The sequence below is a fragment of the Salmo salar genome, chromosome 12, assembly GCF_965601325.2.
Source record: "Salmo salar chromosome 12, fSalSal1, whole genome shotgun sequence".
NCBI classification, from domain to species: domain Eukaryota; kingdom Metazoa; phylum Chordata; class Actinopteri; order Salmoniformes; family Salmonidae; genus Salmo; species Salmo salar.
This window is the reverse complement of record NC_138302.1, coordinates 105,965,732-105,987,505: the sequence shown is the minus strand read 5'-3', so window position 1 is coordinate 105,987,505 and position 21,774 is coordinate 105,965,732.

Below are 21,774 nucleotides of genomic sequence, written 5' to 3'. Positions count from 1 at the left end.
ACAGACTAGGCCCGATCTGGCAACCTGAAAGGAGACAGAATTGGCCCAGCAATGGCCTAAATCCACTCGATTCTATATTAAATGTAAGAAGTAAATTTATATTAAATGTAAGTAGTAATATTTTATTAAATGTAGGTAGTCATATTTATATTAAATATAAGTAGTCATATTTATATTAAATGTAGGTAGTAATATTTTATTAAATGTAGGTAGTCATATTTATATTAAATATAAGTAGTCATATTTATATTAAATGTAGGTAGTAATATTGCAGCTATCAACTGAACTATGAATGAACATAAAAAAGATATTCTCATTTTAAAACTTTTACTTAAATAGATGAAGTTGACTTTCTGTGGGTGTGAATACCTATCCTATATCCCTCCACAGGCGCTATCTGTGTACAGTAGCGTGGATGTATCCAAATAAATGTCACTAGAAAACAGCTTAAACAAATGCAGCTACTTTAATTTGATTCTATACGCAGAGTTGACACGACTATGTTAGCCATAGTTGACTAGCTAGCTAGCAAGGGATCAGAACATTGCCAGCCTGCCTAGCAATCAAATAAATAGAATGAACAACAAGTCTGCTCCTCTAGCAACCAAACCGATACAACTAACAACCAGGTATAGTGGAATGATGAAATAACATTTTTACCAGTAAATGTGTGATTGTTTTCTTTGGCAACGGTGGTATAAGATAAACCCCTCTGTTCTGTACATTATCTGCAACTAATAAACACGGAACCAAGTCGTCCATTATTTCCAGATAATGTACAAAGCGTCAGTGTTTATCCCTTACATGTATGTATGTGTAAATGTGTCTACAGTTGAAGTCTGAAGTTTACATACACTTAGGTTGGAGTCATTAAAACTCATATTTCAACCACTCCACAAATTTCTTGTTGATTTGTCAGTTAGGACATCTACTTTGTGCATGACACAAGTAATTTTTCCAACAATTGTTTACAGACGGATTATTTCACTTATAATTCACTGTATCACAAATCAAGTGGGTCAGAAGTTTACATACGCTAAGTTGACTGAGCCTTTAAACAGCTTGGAAAATTCCAGAAAATGATGTCATGGCTATAGAAGCTTCTGATAAGCAAATTGACATCATTTGAGTCAATTGGAGGTGTACCTGTGGACGTATTTCAAGGCCTACCTCCAAACTTAGTGCCTCTTTGCTTGACATTGTGGGAAAATCAAAAGAAATCAGCCAAGACCTCAGAATTCTTTTTTTTTCCGTCATACCGCTCAGGAAGGAGATGCGTTCTGTCTCCTAGAGATGAACGTACTTTGGTGCGAAAAGTTCAAATCAATCCCAGAACAGCAGCAAAGGACCTTGTGAAGATGCTGGAGGAAACAGGTACAAAAGTATCTATATCCACAGTAAAACGAGACCTATATCGACATAACCTGAAAGGCCGCTCAGCAAGGAAGAAGCCACTGCTCCAAAACCGCCATAAAAAAGCCAGACTACGGTTTGCAACTGCACACGGGGACAAAGATCATACTTTTTGGAGAAATGTCCTCTGGTCTGATGAAACAAAAATAGAACTGTTTGGCCATAATGACCATCGTTATGTTTGGAGGAAAAAGTGGGAGGCTTGCAAGCCGAAGAACACCATCCCAACCGTGAAGCACGGGGGTGGCAGCATCATGTTGTGGGGGTGCTTTTCTGCAGGAGGGACTGGTGCACTTCACAAAATAGATGGCATCATGAGGCAGGAAAATGATTTGCAAATATTGAAGCAACATCTCAAGACACCAGTCAGGAAGTTAAAGCTTGGTTGCAAATGGGTCTTTCAAATGGACAATGACCCCAAGCATACTTCCAAAGATGTGGCAAAATGGCTTAAGGACAACAAAGTCAAGGTATTGGAGTGGCCATCACAAAGCCCTGACCTCAACCCTATAGAACATTTGTTGGCAGAACTGAAAAAGCGTGAGAGCAAGGAGGCCTACAAACCTGACTCAGTTACACCAGCTCTGTCAGGAGGAATGGGCCAAAATTCACCCAAATTATTGTGGGAAGCTTGTGGAAAGCTACTCGAAACGTTTGACCCAAGTTAAACAATTTAAAGGCAATGCTACCAATACTAATTGAGTGTATGTAAACTTCTGACCCACTGGGAATGTGATGAAAGAAATAAAAGCTGAAATAAATCATTCTCTCTCCGTTTATTCTGACATTTCACATTCTTAAAATAAAGTAGTGATCCTAACTGACCTAAATGTATTTGGCTAAGGTGTATGTAAACGTCCGACTTCAAATGTATGTAAATAAGGTATTTCTGTTATTAACTTTGTATTACATTTGCAAAAATGTCTAAAAACATGTTTTCGCTTCGTTATTATTGGGCATTGTGTGTAGATAGAGGACATTTTTTTATTTATTCCATTATAGAATAAGTGTCACGTCCTGACCAGCAGAGGGAGGTATGGTATCAGTTTTGGGTCAGGATGTGGCAGGGGTTTGTATGTTAAGGGGTTTGTGTTGGTGATTAGACTCCCAACTGAAGGCAGGGAGTTGCCTTTGATTGGGAGTCTTATATAGTGGTGTGTGTTTTTCTTTGGGGTTGTGGGTAGTTGTTTGTGTGCACTGCGTTTGATTTAGCCTGCCACACTGTTGCCGTTGTGAGTATTGTTTATTTTTTATTTTTTTGGTTTTCCAGTGGATACTTTACTTGTTTTCATCAATAAACATGAGTGTCCACATTCCCGCTGCGCCTTGGTCCTCCTTTCCCAACGACGGTTGTGACAATAAGGCTGTAACGTAACAAAATGTGCAAAAAGTGAAGGGGTCTGAACACTTTTGGAATGCACTGTATATATGTGCCTGTGGTCAATCTGAATGTGATTGAATATGTTGAGTATCTGTGTACCAAGTTTGGTTACAATACAAATATCAGCGTCTGATTTATATGCATTTATGTACCAGACCCACATGAATGTTGTTTGCCATACTTGTCTGGAAAATATTGCGTTGAAAGACCTTGGTCCAAAAATGCCGTAGATGAAGTTTCATCCGAATAGGGCGAATAGAAATAAAGTGGTGATCCTAACTGACCTAACACAGGGATTTTTATGAGGATTAAATGTCAGGAATTGTGAAAAACTGAGTTTAAATGTATTTGGCTAAGGTGTATGTAAACTTCCGACTTCAACTGTATACTGTACATATGAGATGAGTAATGTGAGATAGGTAAACATTATTAAAGTGGCATTATTAAAGTGACTAGTGATCCATTTGTTAAAGTGGCCAATGATATCAAGTCTGCAGGTAGGTAGCCGCCTCTCTGTGCTAGTGGTGGCTGTTTAACAATCTGATGGCCTTGAGATAGAAGCTGCTTTTCAGTCTCTCTGTCCCAGCTTTGATGCACCCGTTCTGACTTCACCTTCTGGATAATAGCAGGGTGAACAGGCAGTGGCTCGGGTGGTTGTTGTCCTTGATGATCTTTTTGGCCTTTCTGTGACATCGGGAGCTGTAGGTGTCCTGGAGGGCAGGTAGTTTGCCCCGGGTGATGCGTTGGTTAGACCGCTGTCACGGCTGTTTGAAGGAGCGGACCAAAATGCAGCGTGTTCGTAGTTCCACATATTTATTAAACGTGAAACTGAATGCAATACACTTAAATTACTTAAACACAAAACAACAAACCGTGACGCAGAGAGGAAAACACACTACTCAAAAAAGAATAACCCACAAAACAGGAAGAGAAAAACCCCTACTTAAATATGATCTCTAATCAGAGGCAATGAGGATCAGCTGCCTCCAATTAGAGATCAACCCAAACAATCCCAACATAGAAATAGAAAAACTAGAACTTAAACATAGAAATAGAAAACATAGAACAACCCAAAACACCCCCTGTCACGCCCTGCCCTACTCTACTATAGAAAATGTCATCTTACTAGGGTCAGGACGTGACAACCGCACCACCCTCTGGAGAGCCCTGCGTTTGTGGGCGGTGCAGTTGCCTTACCAGGCGGTGATAAAGCCCGACAGGATGCTCTCGATTGTGCATCTGTAAAAGTTAAGTGAGGGTTTTAGGAGCCAAGACAAATTTATTCAGCCTCCTGAGGTTAAACGCTCTTGCGCTTTCTTCACCACACTGTCTGTGTGAGTGGACTATTTCAGTTTGTCGGTGATATGTACACAGAGGAACTTGTGGGGCCACAGTGATGAGGATCAGCGGAGATGGAGATGTTGTTTCCTACCTTCACCACCTGGGGGCGGCCCGTCAGAAAGTCCAGGACCCAGTTGCACAAGGCGGGGTCGAGACCCACGGTCTCAAGCTTAGTGATGAGTTTGGAGGGTACTATGGTGTTAAATGCTGAGCTGTAGTCAATGAACAGCATTCTTACATAGGTAATCATCTTGTCCAGATGGGACAGGGTAGGGTGGAGGTGATATGATCCTTGACTAGTCTCTCAAAGCACTTCATGATGACAGAAGTGAGTGCTACGGGGCGATAGTCATTTAGCTCAGTTACCTTTGCTTTCTTGGGTTCAGGAACAATGGTGGCCATCTTGAAGCATGTGGGGACAGCAGACTGGGATAGGGAGAGATTGAATATGTCTGTAAACACACCAGCCAGCTGGTCTGCGTATGCTCTGAGGACGCGGCCGGGGATGCCGTCTGGGCCGGCAGCCTTGCGAGGGTTAACGCGTTTAAATGTTTTACTCACGTCGGCCACGAAGAAGGAGAGCCCACAGTCCTTGGTGGCGGGCCAGGTCGGTGGCACTGTATTGTCCGCGCAGAAAGAAGTTGTTTAATTTGTCTGAGAGCAAGACGTCAATGTCCGCGACGGGGCTGGTTTTCTTTTTGTAATCCGTGATTGACTGGAGACCCTGACACATACGTCTCGTGTTTGAGCCGTTGAATTGCGACTCCACTTTGTTTCTATACTGACGCTTTGCCTGTTTGATTGCCTTGCGGAGGGAATAACTACACTGTTTGTATTCGGTCATGTTTCCAGTCGCCTTGCCGTAATTAAATGCGGTGGTATGTGCTTTCAGTTTTGCGTGATCAATCCATGGTTTCTGGTTAGGGAAGGTTTTAATAGTCACAGTGGGTACAACATCTCCTATACACTTCCTTATAAATTCGCTCACCGAGTCAGCGTATACGTCAATGTTGTTCTCTGAGGCTACCCGGAACATATCCCAGTCCACGTGATCAAAGCAATCTTGAAGCGTGGAATCCGATTGGTCAGACCAGCGTTGAATAGACCTAAGCACGGGCGCTTCATGTTTTAGTTTCTGCCTATAGGAGGGGAGCAACAAAATGGAGTCATGGTTGGATTTGCCAAAAGGAAGGCGGGGGAGGACCTATGCATCGCGGAAGTTAGAGCAGCAATGGTCGAGTGTGTTACTCGCTTGTTTTACTACAATCAATATGCTGATAGAATTTAGGTAGCCTTATTCTCAAATGAGCAGCTACAATAAATGCAGCCTTAGGATATATGGTTTCCAGTTTGCATAGAGTCCAGTGAAGTTCCTTGATGGCCATCTTGGTATCGTCTTGAGGGGGATGTACACGGCTGTGACAATAAACGAGGAGAGTTCTCTTGGGAGACAATACCGTCGGCATTTGATTGTGAGGAATTCTAGGTCAGGTGAACAAAAAGACTTGAGTTCTTGTATGTTGTTACAGTTACACCATGAGTCATTAATCATGAAACATTCCACCCCTGTCCTTCTTCTTACCGGATAGATGTTTATTCCTGTCGGCACGATGCACAGAAAATCCCGTTGGCTATACGGACTCCGACAGCATGTCCCCAACTAGCCATGTTTCCGTGAACCAGAGTATGTTACAATCCTGGAGGTCTCTTTGGAAAGAGACAGGACATAGTAGCCTATTGTTGACTTGGTGATGTGAGGTCTCAATCTTCAATTAAACTTTGTCTATGTTCAGGTTCAGCAAAAATGTGGCATGCAACCTTCGGTTATGACACAGAAAAAACATTGGCAAAGTTACAGCTTAGGTGATACAATTCATAACTTACCTGTGTAACTTCTGCTTCCAACTCACACTCTCAAACACCTAGATCCCTTGAACGCAGCTCACTTTCCAGATCCCAATCACCTGAATTCTAATCACCTGTTCACACACCTGTATGTCATTATCACACACTATTTAGTTCAGTTCTTTGCACCCCATTATTGTGAGGTGTTGTTTGTTTTGTGACACACATCTATTCGGAGTGCAGGTTTTCCTATAATTTAATCCTCCTGTGTATGGTCGTTTTTGCCTGCCTCACTAACGACTGTCACAACATCCACAGAAGGGGGCGCCTCTCCTCGGTCGAGCGGTGCTCGGCGGTCGTCGTCGCCGGCCTACTAGCTGCCACCGATCTGTGTTTCAGTGTCTATTAGTTATGTCTGGTTTTTGTTTGCACCTGTTTTGTGTTTTGTCATTAGTGGGGGGGTTATTTAGTCTGTCTGTGTTTAGCTAGGATTTTGTGCGGGATTGTTCGTTGTTACGTGTGGTGTTACTTTTATTTTCTAGGCATTAGGGTTGCCGGGCTGCGCCCCGTCTGCCCTTTGAACGGAGCTTCTTTTTGTCCATTTTTCTGACTTATGCTCCCAGCCGTATGTTAAACTTACCCGTGGATTTATTAAATTAAGATTGTTCCAACGGACCTCAGTCTCCTGCGTTTGACTCACTCCTTAAACTGTTCATTCCGCTCGTGACAGAATCCCGCACCACTTATGGAGTCAGCAGGGACAGGAACATTGTCAGTGGAGGAACATGTCGGCCAACATGCCAGTCTCCTCCAGCGACTGGGCACGGCCATGGACCAGGTGCTGACCCGACTGGAGAGCTGGGAGCGAGTCGCTCCATCACCCCCACCAGGACCAATTCATCGCCCTGCGCCCCTACCGAATCCAACCGAATCCAGTACAAGCGGGATATGGATAATGGCTCCCAGGGAGTTCGATGGGACGGCCGCTGGGTGCAAGGGGTTTTTGCTCCAGTTGGACCTGTACCTGGCGACCATCCGGCCCTCTCCCTCCGATGAAGAGAGGGTGAGCGTCCGCGTCTCGTGCCTCACGGGTAGAGCCCTGGAATGGGCCAACGCCGTCTGGGAGGGCCCAGACTCAGCAAAGGACAACTACCCAGAGTTCGCTCGCTGCTTCCGGGCGGTATTCGATCATCCCCCGGAGGGCAAGGCGCCGGGCGAGCGATTATTTCATCTGAGGCAGGAGACGAGGAGCGCTCAGGACTTTGCGCTGGAGTTTCGGACTCTAGCCGCCGGATCGGGGTGGAATGAGCGGGCCCTGATTGACCACTACAGGTGTAGTCTACGTGAGGACGTTCGCCGGGAACTGGCTTGCCGGGACCATACCATCACTCTGGACCAGCTGATTGATTTGTCCATCAGGCTGGACAACCTGCTAACTGCCCGGGGATGTTCCGATCGGGGCCTATTCATTCCACCTCCCATCCCTCCTGCTCCAACGCCCATGGAGCTTGGAGGGACCGCTGCGAGGAGGACCGGAGGGGGGGGCCTCTCCTGCACCCACTGTGGCCGTAGAGGACACACTGCGGACCGGTGCTGGAGAGGTTCTCCCGGGAACTCAGAGGGCAGGCAGAGCACTCCATCGACCCCCCCAGGTGAGTCCGCACCAGTCTCACCCAGACCCCCCTGTTGACCACATGTATGTCTCTGTTTTCTTCCCTGGTTTTTCCCCTCACTCCCAGTATAAGGCACTAGTCGATTCAGGCGCAGCTGGGAGTTTCATGGACCGAAGTGTTGCTGATAAGTTAGGGATCCCCCTGGTTAAACTGGACAAACCCTTCCCCGTGCACGCGTTAGATAGTCGACCACTAGGGTCTGGCCAAGTGAGGGAGGAAACAGTGCCACTGGTCATGGTAACGCAGGGGGGTCATGAGGAACGTATCAGCCTGTTCCTTATTGATTCCCCGGCGTTTCCGGTGGTGCTGGGACTTCCCTGGCTAGCCTCTCACAATCCTCTGATTTCGTGGGGGCAGAGGGCTCTTAAGGGGTGGTCGAGGGAGTGCTCAGGTAGGTGTATAGGAGTTTCCATCGGTGCAACCACGGTGGAGAGTCCAGACCAAGTCTCCACTGTACACATTCCCTCTGAATATGCCGGTTTGGCTATCGCCTTCAGTAAAATGAAGGCGACTCAATTACCACCCCATCGACAAGGGGATTGTGTGATAAACCTCCAGGCTGGCGCGGCCCTTCCTAAAAGTCACGTGTATCCTCTGTCGCAGGAGGAGACAGTGGCAATGGAGACATACGTCACTGAATCCTTGAGACAGGGATACATTCGGCCATCTAAATCACCCGTCTCCTCGAGTTTCTTTTTTGTGAAGAAGAAGGGGGGAGGCCTGCGCCCGTGCATTGACTGTAGAGGTCTAAATTCTATCACAGTGGGGTTCAGTTACCCACTACCTCTCATTGCTACGGCAGTGGAGTCATTTCACGGGGCGTGCTTTTTCACCAAATTAGATCTCAGGAGCGCTTATAACTTGGTGCGTATCCGAGATGGAGACGAGTGGAAGACCGCATTTAGTACCACATCGGGCCATTATGAGTACCTCGTCATGCCATATGGGTTAAAGAATGCTCCCGCTGTCTTCCAATCCTTTGTGGACGAGGTTCTCAGGGACATGCTCGGGCAGGGGGTGGTGGTGTACATTAATGACATCTTGATCTACTCCGCCACTCGCGCCGCGCATGTGGCTCTGGTGCGTAAAGTGCTTGGGCGGCTGCTGGAGCATGACCTATACGTCAAGGCTGAGAAATGTGAGTTCTTCCAACAAGCCGTTTCTTTTCTGGGATATCGCATTTCCACCACAGGGGTGGTGATGGAAGATGACCGCGTTACGGCTGTGCGTAATTGGCCGACCCCTACCACTGTGAAGGAGGTGCAGCGGTTCTTGGGGTTCGCCAATTATTACCGGAGGTTTATCCGGGGTTTTGGCCAGGTGGCAGCTCCCATTACCTCACTGATGAAGGGGGGTCCGGTGCAATTGCGGTGGTCGGCAGAGGCGGACAGAGCCTTCCGTCGTCTGAAGGTTCTGTTTACCAACGCTCCGGTGCTGGCGCATCCGGATCCCTCTTTGCCATTCATAGTGGAGGTGGACGCGTCCGAGGCTGGGGTGGGAGCTGTGCTTTCGCAGCGTTCGGGCGCTCCTCCGAAGCTCCGCCCCTGCGCTTTCTTTTCTAAGAAGCTGAGCCCGGCGGAGCGCAACTATGATGTGGGGGACAGGGAGTTGTTAGCCGTGGTCAAGGCTTTGACAGTGTGGAGACATTGGCTTGAGGGGGCACGTCACCCTTTTCTCATCTGGACCACTGTAGATAGTGGTTTTATTTTCTTCTGTCTTCTCAGAATGCGAAGGCAGCGCATATCTACTGTCAAAAGTTCCATGCAGGAAAATGTTGGATGTCTCACATATGAGGTGAAAATAATAAATGTGACATTAAGTTTTACTTTTTTATCCAAAGCGACAGGATCGTTTCATGTTCGTGGCCCCGGGAATCGAACCCCCGGGAATCGAACCCCCGGGAATCGAACCCACAATCATGACGTTTCGAGCACCCTGATTTCTTTTTTTAATTGACTGTCGTGGTCATTAGTTATTTTGCTATTTTAATAGGCTATAGACTAAATTTGTAACAGTTTAATAGGCTGTAGACTAAATTTGTAACAGTTTAATAGGCTAGAGACTAAATTTGTAACAGTTTAATAGGCTGTAGACTAAATTTGTAACAGTTTAATAGGCTGTAGACTAAATTTGTAACAGTTTAATAGGCTAGAGACTAAATTTGTAACAGTTTAATAGGCTATTGCAATAGTTCAACATGCATGGTTGTAGGCTGCATCACTCAGGCTAGGTTTTTATTTAACTAGATAAGTCAGTTAAGAATCAATTCTTATTTACTACGACGGCCTACCTGGCCAAACTCTAACCCGGACGACGCTGGGCCCTTTTGTGCGCCGCCCTATGGGACTCCCATTCACAGCCAGTTGTGATACAGCCTGGAATCAAACCAGGGTCTGTAGTGACGCCTCTTGCGCTGAGATGCAGTGCCTTATACCGCTGCGCCACTCTGGTTGCAGATTATCAAATGGAAGATAGGCGTACGTTTTTAGAAAATTTTATTATTCTACGTCTATGCTACAACAACACAGTGCAATGAGGAATGTATTGTTTGCTATTATTGTCTAAACTGCAGTGATGCAGGCTAATTTGAATAACCGCTCAAACGTCCTTTTGTGTTTCATGCCAAAATAAAGTCCAGATATATACAACCATTTGGGTCAGTTATAGGTTTACTCTCGACAGTTTACAAGGTCCAGGAAATGACATCAGGCCACTCATATGGTATATTTCGTCAGGATGTATCGGAGTTTAGTATTTTACCATTAGCCGGAACCAAGAGGATTCTGCTGGACTCGGAAAGAGTCGATGCCCGAGTCCCCTGAGTCTCTGACGGAACATGCCCGAATCCGCCGTGTTGACTCGGTCAGTTAAAAGCGCTGCTCACGAAGTCAACTTCGAACAGAACAAGAGTAGAAAACTATGGCTGCAGTTGACGAGCCGCTCTCATCGGACTGTGTGACGGGGCAAAGGCCAAAGGCTCATCCGACGTCTTACTTGACGTACAGAATTGGGGACGGACCGGACAACCTTTAAATGATTGCATGGCAACATCTCCTCTGTGATCTGGTGCACGTGTACTGCTCCCTAGCGGCGACTCCCTACCCCCCGCACCCTGAATGTGTTCGCCTGCCCTGAGCCTCAGTTCAGCGGACAGCCTGCGAGATGGACAGCCTGCGAGATGGACGGTTCTGCGTTCTCAGTGTCTGGAATCAGAGGTCAGAACCAACAACCCTTTTGGTCCAGCCGTCAGGCCACGCCCTGGTTAATGGGGTGACGGGCTTATGACAGGGACGAGGAGGAGGACGGGACAAGGCCCAAGACCAGAAAGAGGTAGTGGACCCTGAGACTCTCCTACCAACCGGGACCTCCTCTGAGCTGGATGTGAGTGGCAGGCTCCAGAGACTCGGTCTGGAGGGAGGAGAGGCTCCAGGAAGGAGAGGGAGGTTCAGGGTAACATCCCCACCATCAGTGTGGAGGAGAATACAGACCTAGAGACTGCTGAGAGCCAACTGAGAGAGGATGAACAGATTCAGAATGTTTAATAGTCACATGTACAGGGTTACAGGTGATATTACAGTGTTAATAGGTACAGGGTTACAGGTGTTATTACAGTGTTAATAGGTACAGGGTTACAGGTGTTATTACAGTGTTAATAGGTACATGAACAGGGTTACAGGTGATATTACAGTGTTAATAGGTACATGAACAGGGTTACAGGTGATATTACAGTGTTAATAGGTACAGGGTTACAGGTGTTATTACAGTGTTAATAGGTACATGTACAGGGTTACAGGTGATATTACAGTGTTAATAGTTACAGGGTTACAGGTGTTATTACAGTGTTAATAGGTACATGAACAGGGTTACAGGTGATATTACAGTGTTAATAGGTACATGAACAGGGTTACAGGTGTTATTACAGTGTTAATAGGTACATGAACAGGGTTACAGGTGATATTACAGTGTTAATAGTCACATGAACAGGGTTACAGGTGTTATTACAGTGTTAATAGGTACATGAACAGGGTTACAGGTGATATTACAGTGTTAATAGGTACATGAACAGGGTTACAGGTGTTTAGGTTTTAATAGGTACATGAACAGGGTTACAGGTGTTATTACAGTGTACAGTGTTTAAGGATTGGCCCCTTTTAAAAATGTCCCCCCAAAATGACATACCCAAATCTAACTGCCTGTAGCTCAGGACCTGAAGCAAGGATATGCATATTCTTGGTACCATTTGAAAGGAAACACTTTGATTTTTATGGAAATGTGAAAGGAATGCAGGAGAATATAACACATTAGATCTGGTAAAAGATAATACAAAGTAAAAAACAACCCTTTTTATTGTACTATCATCTTTGAAATGCAAGAGAAAGGCCATAATGTATTATTCCAGCCCAGGTGCATTTTAGATTTTGGCCACTAGATGGCAGCAGCGTATGTGCAAAGTTTTAGACTGCTCCAATGAGCCATTGTATTTCTGTAAAAAATGTTGTATCAAGACTGCCCAAATGTGCCTAATTTGTTTATTAATAACTTTTCATGTTCAAAACTGTGCACCCTCCTCAAACAATAGCATGGTATTATTTCACTGTAATCGCTACTGTAAATTGGACAGTGCAGTTAGATTAACAAGAATTTAAGCTTTCTGCCAATATCAGATATGTCTATGTCCTGGGAAATGGTCTTGTTATTTACAGCCCTATGCTAATCGCATTAGCCTACGTTAGCTGAACCGTCCCGCAGGGGACCCACCTATATTTTTTACGTGTGTAGTCTGATTACTACATTATAGACTAGTGATCTATAGCGTATAGAATCCATATGAGGGCGCCGGAGTATCACAGCAGATGTTCATTCTACTGGGCTGTGAAGGATACTGTTAGAGTGGAGGGGCGGCAGCGTACATTTACATTTACATTTAAGTCATTTAGCAGACGCTCTTATCCAGAGCGACTTACAAATTGGTGCATTCACCTTATAATATCCAGTGGAACAACCACTTTACAATAGTGCATCTAAATCTTTTAAGGGGGGGGTTAGAAGGATTACTTTGTCCTATCCCAGGTATTCCTTGAAGAGGTGGGGTTTCAGGTGTCTCCGGAAGGTGGTGATTGACTCCGCTGTCCTGGCGTCGTGAGGGAGCTTGTTCCACCATTGGGGTGCCAGAGCAGCGAACAGTTTTGACTGGGCTGCGCGGGAACTGTGCTTCCTCAGAGGTAGGGAGGCGAGCAGGCCAGAGGTGGATGAACGGAGTGCCCTTGTTTGGGTGTAGGGCCTGATCAGAGCCTGAAGGTACGGAGGTGCCGTTCCCCTCACAGCTCCGTAGGCAAGCACCATGGTCTTGTAGCGGATGCGAGCTTCGACTGGAAGCCAGTGGAGAGAGCGGAGGAGCGGGGTGACGTGAGAGAACTTGGGAAGGTTGAACACCAGACGGGCTGCGGCGTTCTGGATGAGTTGTAGGGGTTTAATGGCACAGGCAGGGAGCCCAGCCAACAGCGAGTTGCAATAATCCAGACGGGAGATGACAAGTGCCTGGATTAGGACCTGCGCCGCTTCCTGTGTGAGGCAGGGTCGTACTCTGCGAATGTTGTAGAGCATGAACCTACAGGATCGGGTCACCGCCTTGATGTTGGTGGAGAACGACAGGGTGTTGTCCAGGGTCACGCCAAGGCTCTTAGCACTCTGGGAGGAGGACACAAGGGAGTTGTCAACCGTGATGGCGAGATCATGGAACGGGCAGTCCTTCCCCGGGAGGAAGAGCAGCTCCGTCTTGCCGAGGTTCAGCTTGAGGTGGTGATCCATCATCCACACTGATATGTCTGCCAGACATGCAGAGATGCGATTCGCCACCTGGTTGTCAGAAGGGGGAAAGGAGAAGATTAATTGTGTGTCATCTGCATAGCAATGATATGAGAGACCATGTGAGGATATGACAGAGCCAAGTGACTTGGTGTATAGCGAGAATAGGAGTGGGCCAAGAACAGAGCCCTGGGGGACACCAGTGGTGAGAGCACGTGGTGCGGAGACAGATTCTCGCCACGCCACCTGGTAGGAGCGACCTGTCAGGTAGGACGCAATCCACGCGTGGGCGGCGCCGGAGATGCCCAGCTCGGAGAGGGTGGAGAGGAGGATCTGATGGTTCACGGTATCAAAGGCAGCAGATAGGTCTAGAAGGATGAGAGCAGAGGAGAGAGAGTTAGCTTTAGCAGTGCGGAGAGCCTCTGTGACACAGAGAAGAGCAGTCTCAGTTGAATGCCCAGTCTTGAAACCTGACTGATTAGGATCAAGAAGGTCATTCTGAGAGAGATAGCAAGAGAGCTGGCCAAGGACGGCGCGTTCAAGAGTTTTGGAGAGAAAGGAAAGAAGGGATACTGGTCTGTAGTTGTTGACATCGGAGGGATCGAGTGTAGGTTTTTTCAGAAGGGGTGCAACTCTCGCTCTCTTGAAGACGGAAGGGACGTAGCCAGCGGTCAAGGATGAGTTGATGAGCGAGGTGAGGTAGGGGAGAAGGTCTCTGGAAATGGTCTGGAGAAGAGAGGAGGGGATAGGGTCAAGTGGGCAGGTTGTTGGGCGGCCGGCCGTCACAAGACGCGAGATTTCATCTGGAGAGAGAGGGGAGAAAGAGGTCAAAGCACAGGGTAGGGCAGTGTGAGCAGGACCAGCAGTGTCGTTTGACTTAGCAAACGAGGATCGGATGTCGTCAACCTTCTTTTCAAAATGGTTGACGAAGTCATCCGCAGAGAGGGAGGAGGGGGGGGAGGGGGAGGAGGATTCAGGAGGGAGGAGAAGGTAGCAAAGAGCTTCCTAGGGTTAGAGGCAGATGCTTGGAGTTTAGAGTGCTAGAAAGTGGCTTTAGCAGCAGAGACAGAAGAGGAAAATGTAGAGAGGAGGGAGTGAAAGGATGCCAGGTCCGCAGGGAGGCGAGTTTTCCTCCATTTCCGCTCGGCTGCCCGGAGCGTAGCCTAGTGGTTAGAGTGTAGGGACGGCAGGTAGCCTAGTGGTTAGAGTGTAGAGGCGGCAGGTAGCCTAGTGGTTAGAGTGTAGGGCGGCAGGTAGCCTAGTGGTTAGAGTGTAGAGGAGGCAGGTAGCCTAGTGGTTAGAGTGTAGAGGAGGCAGGTAGCCTAGTGGTTAGAGTGGAGGGGCGGCAGCGTAGCCTAGTGGTTAGAGTGGAGGGACGGCAGGTAGCCTAGTGGTTAGAGTGGAGGGGCGGCAGGTAGCCTAGTGGTTAGAGTGGAGGGACGGCAGGTAGCCTAGTGGTTAGAGTGGAGGGACGGCAGGTAGCCTAGTGGTTAGAGTGGAGGGGCGGCAGGTAGCCTAGTGGTTAGAGTGGAGGGGCGGCAGCGTAGCCTAGTGGTTAGAGTGTAGGGGCGGCAGGTAGCCTAGTGGTTAGAGTGTAGGGGCGGCAGGTAGCCTAGTGGTTAAAGTGGAGGGACGGCAGGTAGCCTAGTGGTTAGAGTGGAGGGGGGGCAGGTAGCCTAGTGGTTAGAGTGTAGGGGAGGCAGGTAGCCTAGTGGTTAGAGTGTAGGGACGGCAGGTAGCCTAGTGGTTAGAGTGTAGGGGCGGCAGGTAGCCTAGTGGTTAGAGTGTAGAGGAGGCAGGTAGCCTAGTGGTTAGAGTGTAGAGGTGGCAGGTAGCCTAGTGGTTAGAGTGGAGGGACGGCAGGTAGCCTAGTGGTTAGAGTGGAGGGGCGGCAGGTAGCCTAGTGGTTAGAGTGGAGGGGCGGCAGCGTAGCCTAGTGGTTAGAGTGGAGGGACGGCAGGTAGCCTAGTGGTTAGAGTGGAGGGACGGCAGGTAGCCTAGTGGTTAGAGTGGAGGGGCGGCAGGTAGCCTAGTGGTTAGAGTGGAGGGGCGGCAGCGTAGCCTAGTGGTTAGAGTGTAGGGGCGGCAGGTAGCCTAGTGGTTAGAGTGTAGAGGAGGCAGGTAGCCTAGTGGTTAGAGTGTAGAGGTGGCAGGTAGCCTAGTGGTTAGAGTGGAGGGACGGCAGGTAGCCTAGTGGTTAGAGTGGAGGGGCGGCAGGTAGCCTAGTGGTTAGAGTGGAGGGGCGGCAGCGTAGCCTAGTGGTTAGAGTGGAGGGACGGCAGGTAGCCTAGTGGTTAGAGTGGAGGGACGGCAGGTAGCCTAGTGGTTAGAGTGGAGGGGCGGCAGGTAGCCTAGTGGTTAGAGTGGAGGGGCGGCAGCGTAGCCTAGTGGTTAGAGTGTAGGGGCGGCAGGTAGCCTAGTGGTTACAGTGTAGGGGCGGCAGGTAGCCTAGTGGTTAGAGTGGAGGGGCGGCAGGTAGCCTAGTGGTTAGAGTGGAGGGGCGGCAGCGTAGCCTAGTGGTTAGAGTGGAGGGGCGGCAGGTAGCCTAGTGGTTAGAGTGGAGGGACGGCAGGTAGCCTAGTGGTTAGAGTGGAGGGGGGGCAGGTAGCCTAGTGGTTAGAGTGTAGGGGCGGCAGGTAGCCTAGTGGTTAGAGTGTAGGGGGCGGCAGGTAGCCTAGTGGTTAGAGTGTAGGGCAGGCAGGTAGCCTAGTGGTTAGAGTGTAGAGGAGGCAGGTAGCCTAGTGGTTAGAGTGGAGGGGAGGCAGGTAGCCTAGTGGTTAGAGGGGGGACGGCAGGTAACCTAGTGGTTAGAGTGGGAGGAAGGTAGCCTAGTGGTTAGAGTGTAGAGGCGGCAGGTAGCCTAGTGGTTAGAGTGGGAGGCAGGTAGCCTAGTGGTTAGAGTGGAGGGGAGGCAGGTAGCCTAGTGGTTAGAGTAGAGGGGCGGCAGGTAGCCTAGTGGTTAGAGTGTAGGGGAGGCAGGTAGCCTAGTGGTTAGAGTGTAGGGACGGCAGGTAACCTAGTGGTTAGAGTGTAGAGGCGGCAGGTAGCCTAGTGGTTAGAGTGTAGGGGCGGCAGGTAGCCTAGTGGTTAGAGTGGAGGTGCGGCAGGTAGCCTAGTGGTTAGAGTGAAGGGGAGGCAGGTAGCCTAGTGGTTAGAGTGTAGGGACGGCAGGTAGCCTAGTGGTTAGAGTGTAGGGGCGGCAGGTATCCTAGTGGTTAGAGTGTAGGGACGGCAGGTAGCCTAGTGGTTAGAGTGTAGAGGTGGCAGGTAGCCTAGTGGTTAGAGTGGAGGGGCGGCAGGTAGCCTAGTGGTTAGAGTGTAGAGGTGGCAGGTAGCGTAGTGGTTAGAGTGTAGAGGTGGCAGGTAGCCTAGTGGTTAGAGTGTAGAGGTGGCAGGTAGCCTAGTGGTTAGAGTGTAGAGGTGGCAGGTAGCCTAGTGGTTAGAGTGTAGGGGGGGCAGGTAGCCTAGTGGTTAGAGTGGAGGGGCGGCAGGTAGCCTAGTGGTTAGAGCGTTGGGGTGGCAGGTAGCCTAGTGGTTAGAGTGTAGAGGTGGCAGGTAGCCTAGTGGTTAGAGTGTAGGGATGGCAGGTAGCCTAGTGGTTAGAGTGTAGGGGGGGCAGGTAGCCTAGTGGTTAGAGTGTAGGGGCGGCAGGTAGCCTAGTGGTTAGAGTGTAGGGACGGCAGGTTAGAGGCAATCAACACTGAGACATGCATGAGAGCATCAGCTGTACCGGACGACTGTGTGATCACGCTCTCCGCAGCCGATGTGAGCAATACCTTTAAACATGTCAACATTCACAAGGCTGCAGGGCCAGACGGATTACCAGGACGTGTACTCAGAGCATGCGCTGACCAACTGGCAAGTGTCTTCACTGACATTTTCAACCTCTCCCTGTCCGAGTCTGTAATACCAACATGTTTTAAGTAGACCATCATAGTCCCTGTGCCCAAGAATACTAAGGTAACCTGCCTAAATGACTACAGACCCGTAGCACTCACGTCTGTAGCCAGGAAGTGCTTTGAAAGGCTGGTCATGGCTCACATCAACACCATTATCCCAGAAACCCTGGACCCACTCCAATTTGCATACCGCACCAACAGATCCACAGATAATGCAATCTCTATTGCACTCCACACTGCCCTTTCCCACCTGGACAAAAGGAACACCTATGTGAGAATGCTATTCATTGACTACAGCTCAGCGTTCAACACATTTACATTTACATTTAAGTCATTTAGCAGACACTCTTATCCAGAGCGACTTACAAAATGGTGCATTCACCTTATGATATCCAGTGGAACAACCACTTTACAATAGTGCATCTAAATATTTTAAGGGGGGGGGGGGGGGGTTAGAAGGATTACTTTATCCTATCCTAGGTATTCCTTAAAGAGGTGGGGTTTCAGTTGTCTCCGGAAGGTGGTGATTGACTCCGCTGTCCTGGCGTCGTGAGGGAGCTTGTTCCACCATTGGGGTGCCAGAGCAGCGAACAGTTTTGACTGGGCTGAGCGGGAACTGTGCTTCCTCAGAGGTAGGGGGGCCAGCAGGCCAGTGGTGGATGAACGCAGTGCCCTTGTTTGGGTGTAGGGCCTGATCAGAGCCTGAAGGTATGGAGGTGCCGTTCCCTTCACAGCTCCGTAGGCAATCACCATGGTCTTGTAGCGGATGCGAGCTTCAACTGGAAGCCAGTGGAGAGAGCGGAGGAGCGGGGTGACGTGAGAGAACTTGGGAAGGTTGAACACCAGACGGGCTGCGGCGTTCTGGATGAGTTGTAGGGGTTTAATGGCACAGGCAGGGAGCCCAGCCAACAGCGAGTTGAAATAATCCAGACGGGAGATGACAAGTGCCTGGATTAGGACCTGCGCCGCTTCCTGTGTGAGGCAGGGTCGTACTCTGCGAATGTTGTAGAGCATGAACCTACAGGATCGGGTCACCGCTTTGATGTTGGTGGAGAACGACAGGGTGTTGTCCAGGGTCACGCCAAGGCTCTTAGCACTCTGGGAGGAGGACACAAGGGAGTTGTCAACCGTGATGGCGAGATCATGGAACGGGCAGTCCTTCCCCGGGAGGAAGAGCAGCTCCGTCTTGCCGAGGTTCAGCTTGAGGTGGTGATCCGTCATCCACACTGATATGTCTGACAGACATGCAGAGATGCGATTCGCCGCCTGGTTATCAGAAGGGGGAAAGGAGAAGATTAATTGTGTGTCGTCTGCATAGCAATGATAGGAGAGACCATGTGAGGATATGACAGAGCCAAGTGACTTGGTGTATAGCGAGAATAGGAGAGGGCCTAGAACAGAGCCCTGGGGGACACCAGTGGTGAGAGCGCATGGTGCGGAGACAGATTCTCGCCACGCCACCTGGTAGGAGCGACCTGTCAGGTAGGACGCAATCCAAGCGTGGGCCGCGCTGGAGATGCCCAACTCGGAGAGGGTGGAGAGGAGGATCTGATGGTTCACAGTATCAAAGGCAGCAGATAGGTCTAGAAGTATGAGAGCAGAGGAGAGAGAGTTAGCTTTAGCAGTGCGGAGAGCCTCCGTGACACAGAGAAGAGCAGTCTCAGTTGAATGCCCAGTCTTGAAACCTGACTGATTAGGATCAAGAAGGTCATTCTGAGAGAGATAGCAGGAGAGCTGGCCAAGGATGGCACGTTCAAGAGTTTTGGAGACAAAAGAAAGAAGGGATACTGGTCTGTAGTTGTTGACATCGGAGGGATCGAGTGTAGGTTTTTTCAGAAGGGGTGCAACTCTCGCTCTCTTGAAGACGGAAGGGACGTAGCCAGCGGTCAAGGATGAGTTGATGAGCGAGGTGAGGAAGGGGAGAAGGTCTCCGGAAATGGCCTGGAGAAGAGAGGAGGGGATAGGGTCAAGTGGGCAGGTTGTTGGGCGGCCGGCCGTCACAAGATGCGAGATTTCATCTGGAGAGAGAGGGGAGAAAGAGGTCAAAGCACAGGGTAGGGCAGTGTGAGCAGGACCAGCGGTGTCGTTTGACTTAGCAAACGAGGATCGGATATCGTCAACCTTCTTTTCAAAATGGTTGACGAAGTCATCCGCAGAGAGGGAGGAGGGGGGGGGGGAGGGGGAGGAGGATTCAGGAGGGAGGAGAAGGTAGCAAAGAGCTTCCTAGGGTTAGAGGCAGATGCTTGGAATTTAGAGTGGTAGAAAGTGGCTTTAGCAGCAGAGACAGAAGAGGAGAATGTAGAGAGGAGTGAGTGAAAGGATGCCAGGTCCGCAGGGAGGCGAGTTTTCCTCCATTTCCGCTCAGCTGCCCGGAGCCCTGTTCTGTGAGGTCGTAGTGAGTCGTCGAGCCACGGAGCAGGAGGGGAGGACCGAGCCGGCCTGGAGGATAGGGGACAGAGAAAATCAAAGGATGCAGAAAGGGAGGAGAGGAGGGTTGAGGAAGCAGAATCAGGAGATTGGTTGGAGAAGGTTTGAGCAGAGGGAAGAGATGATAGGATGGAAGAGGAGAGAGTAGCGGGAGAGAGAGAGCGAAGGTTGGGACGGCGCAATACCATCCGAGTAAGGGCAGAGTGAGAAGTGTTAGATGAGAGCAAGAGGGAAAAGGATACAAGGTAGTGGTCGGAGATTTGGAGGGGAGTTGCAATGAGATTAGTGGAAGAACAGCATCTAGTAAAGATGAGGTCAAGCGTATTGCCTGCCTTGTGAGTAGGGGGGGAAGGTGAGAGGGTGAGGTCAAAAGAGGAGAGGAGTGGAAAGAAGGAGGCAGAGAGGAATGAGTCAAAGGTAGACGTGGGGAGGTTAAAGTCACCCAGAACTGTGAGAGGTGAGCCATCCTCAGGAAAGGAACTTATCAAGGCGTCAAGCTCATTGATGAACTCTCCAAGGGAACCTGGAGGGCGATAAATGATAAGGATGTTAAGCTTGAAAGGGCTGGTAACTGTGACAGCATGGAATTCAAATGAGGAGATAGACAGATGGGTCAGGGGAGAAAGAGAGAATGTCCACTTGGGAGAGATGAGGATTCCAGTGCCACCACCCCGCTGGCTCGATGCTCTAGGGGTATGCGAGAACACGTGGGCAGACGAAGAGAGAGCAGTAGGAGTAGCAGTGTTATCTGTGGTAATCCATGCTTCCGTCAGCGCCAGGAAGTCTAGGGACTGGAGGGTAGCATAGGCTGAGATGAACTCAGCCTTGTTGGCTGCAGACCGGCAGTTCCAGAGGCTGCCGGAGACCTGGAACTCCACGTGGGTCGTGCGCGTTGGGACCACCAGGTTGGAGTGGCAGCGGCCACGCGGTGTGAAGCGTTTGTATGGCCTGTGCAGAGAGGAGAGAACAGGGATAGACAGACACATAGTTGACAAGCTACAGAAGTGTTGTTTCTTGTATTATTGTCTCTTGTGTCTTTAGAGAACTGTTTCACTTAGATATCCTTTTTCTTCTGTCCTGATTTTCTCTTTCTTTTCTTCTGTTAACTAGATATTCTTTGTTGTTCTTCGTTAGCTAGCTAGCTTCTTCCAAAAGAGTCCCTACACCAACACCATAGTGCCCTCAAAGCTCATCACTAAGCTAAGGATCCTGGGACTAAACACCTCCCTCTGCAACTGGATCCTGGACTTCCTGACGGATGGCCTGACATTCTCCTGAATAATTCTCTGATACAGAGCAGAATTCATGGTTTCTTCTATTAAGGCAAGTCGTCCAGGTCCTGAGGCAGCAAAGCATCCCATCACACTACCACCACCATGCTGGACCGTTGGTATGAGGTTCTTACCGTAGAATGCAGTGTATGTTTTTCACTAGACATAATGGGACCCATCTCAACCAGAAAGTTGACTCCAGTTTGCTAAAAAGCACCTGGATGATCATCAAGACTCTGGGAAGAATGTTCTATGGACGGATGAGTCAAAAGTAAAACCTTTTGGACGACATGGGTCCCCATATCCTCAAAAAATGTATACAGCTGCACCATCGAGAGCATCCTGACCGGTTGCATCATCGCTTGGTATGGCAACAGCTAGGCATTCGACCGTAAGGCACTACAGAGGGTAGTGCGTACAGCCCAATACACCACCGGGGCCAAGCTTCCTGACATCCAGGACCTCTATACCAGGCGGTGTCAGAGGAAGGCCCAAAAGTAGGTCAAAGACTCCAGTCACCCTAGTCATAGACTGTTCTCTCTGCTACCGCACGGCAGGCGGTACCGGAGTCTAGGTCCAAAAGGCTCCTTAACAGCCTCTAGCCACAAGCCATCAGACTGCTGAACAATTAATCAAATGGCCACCCGGACTATTTACATTGCCCCCCCCCCCCCCCATTTGTTTTGTACCCTGCTGCTACTCGCTGTTTATTATCTATG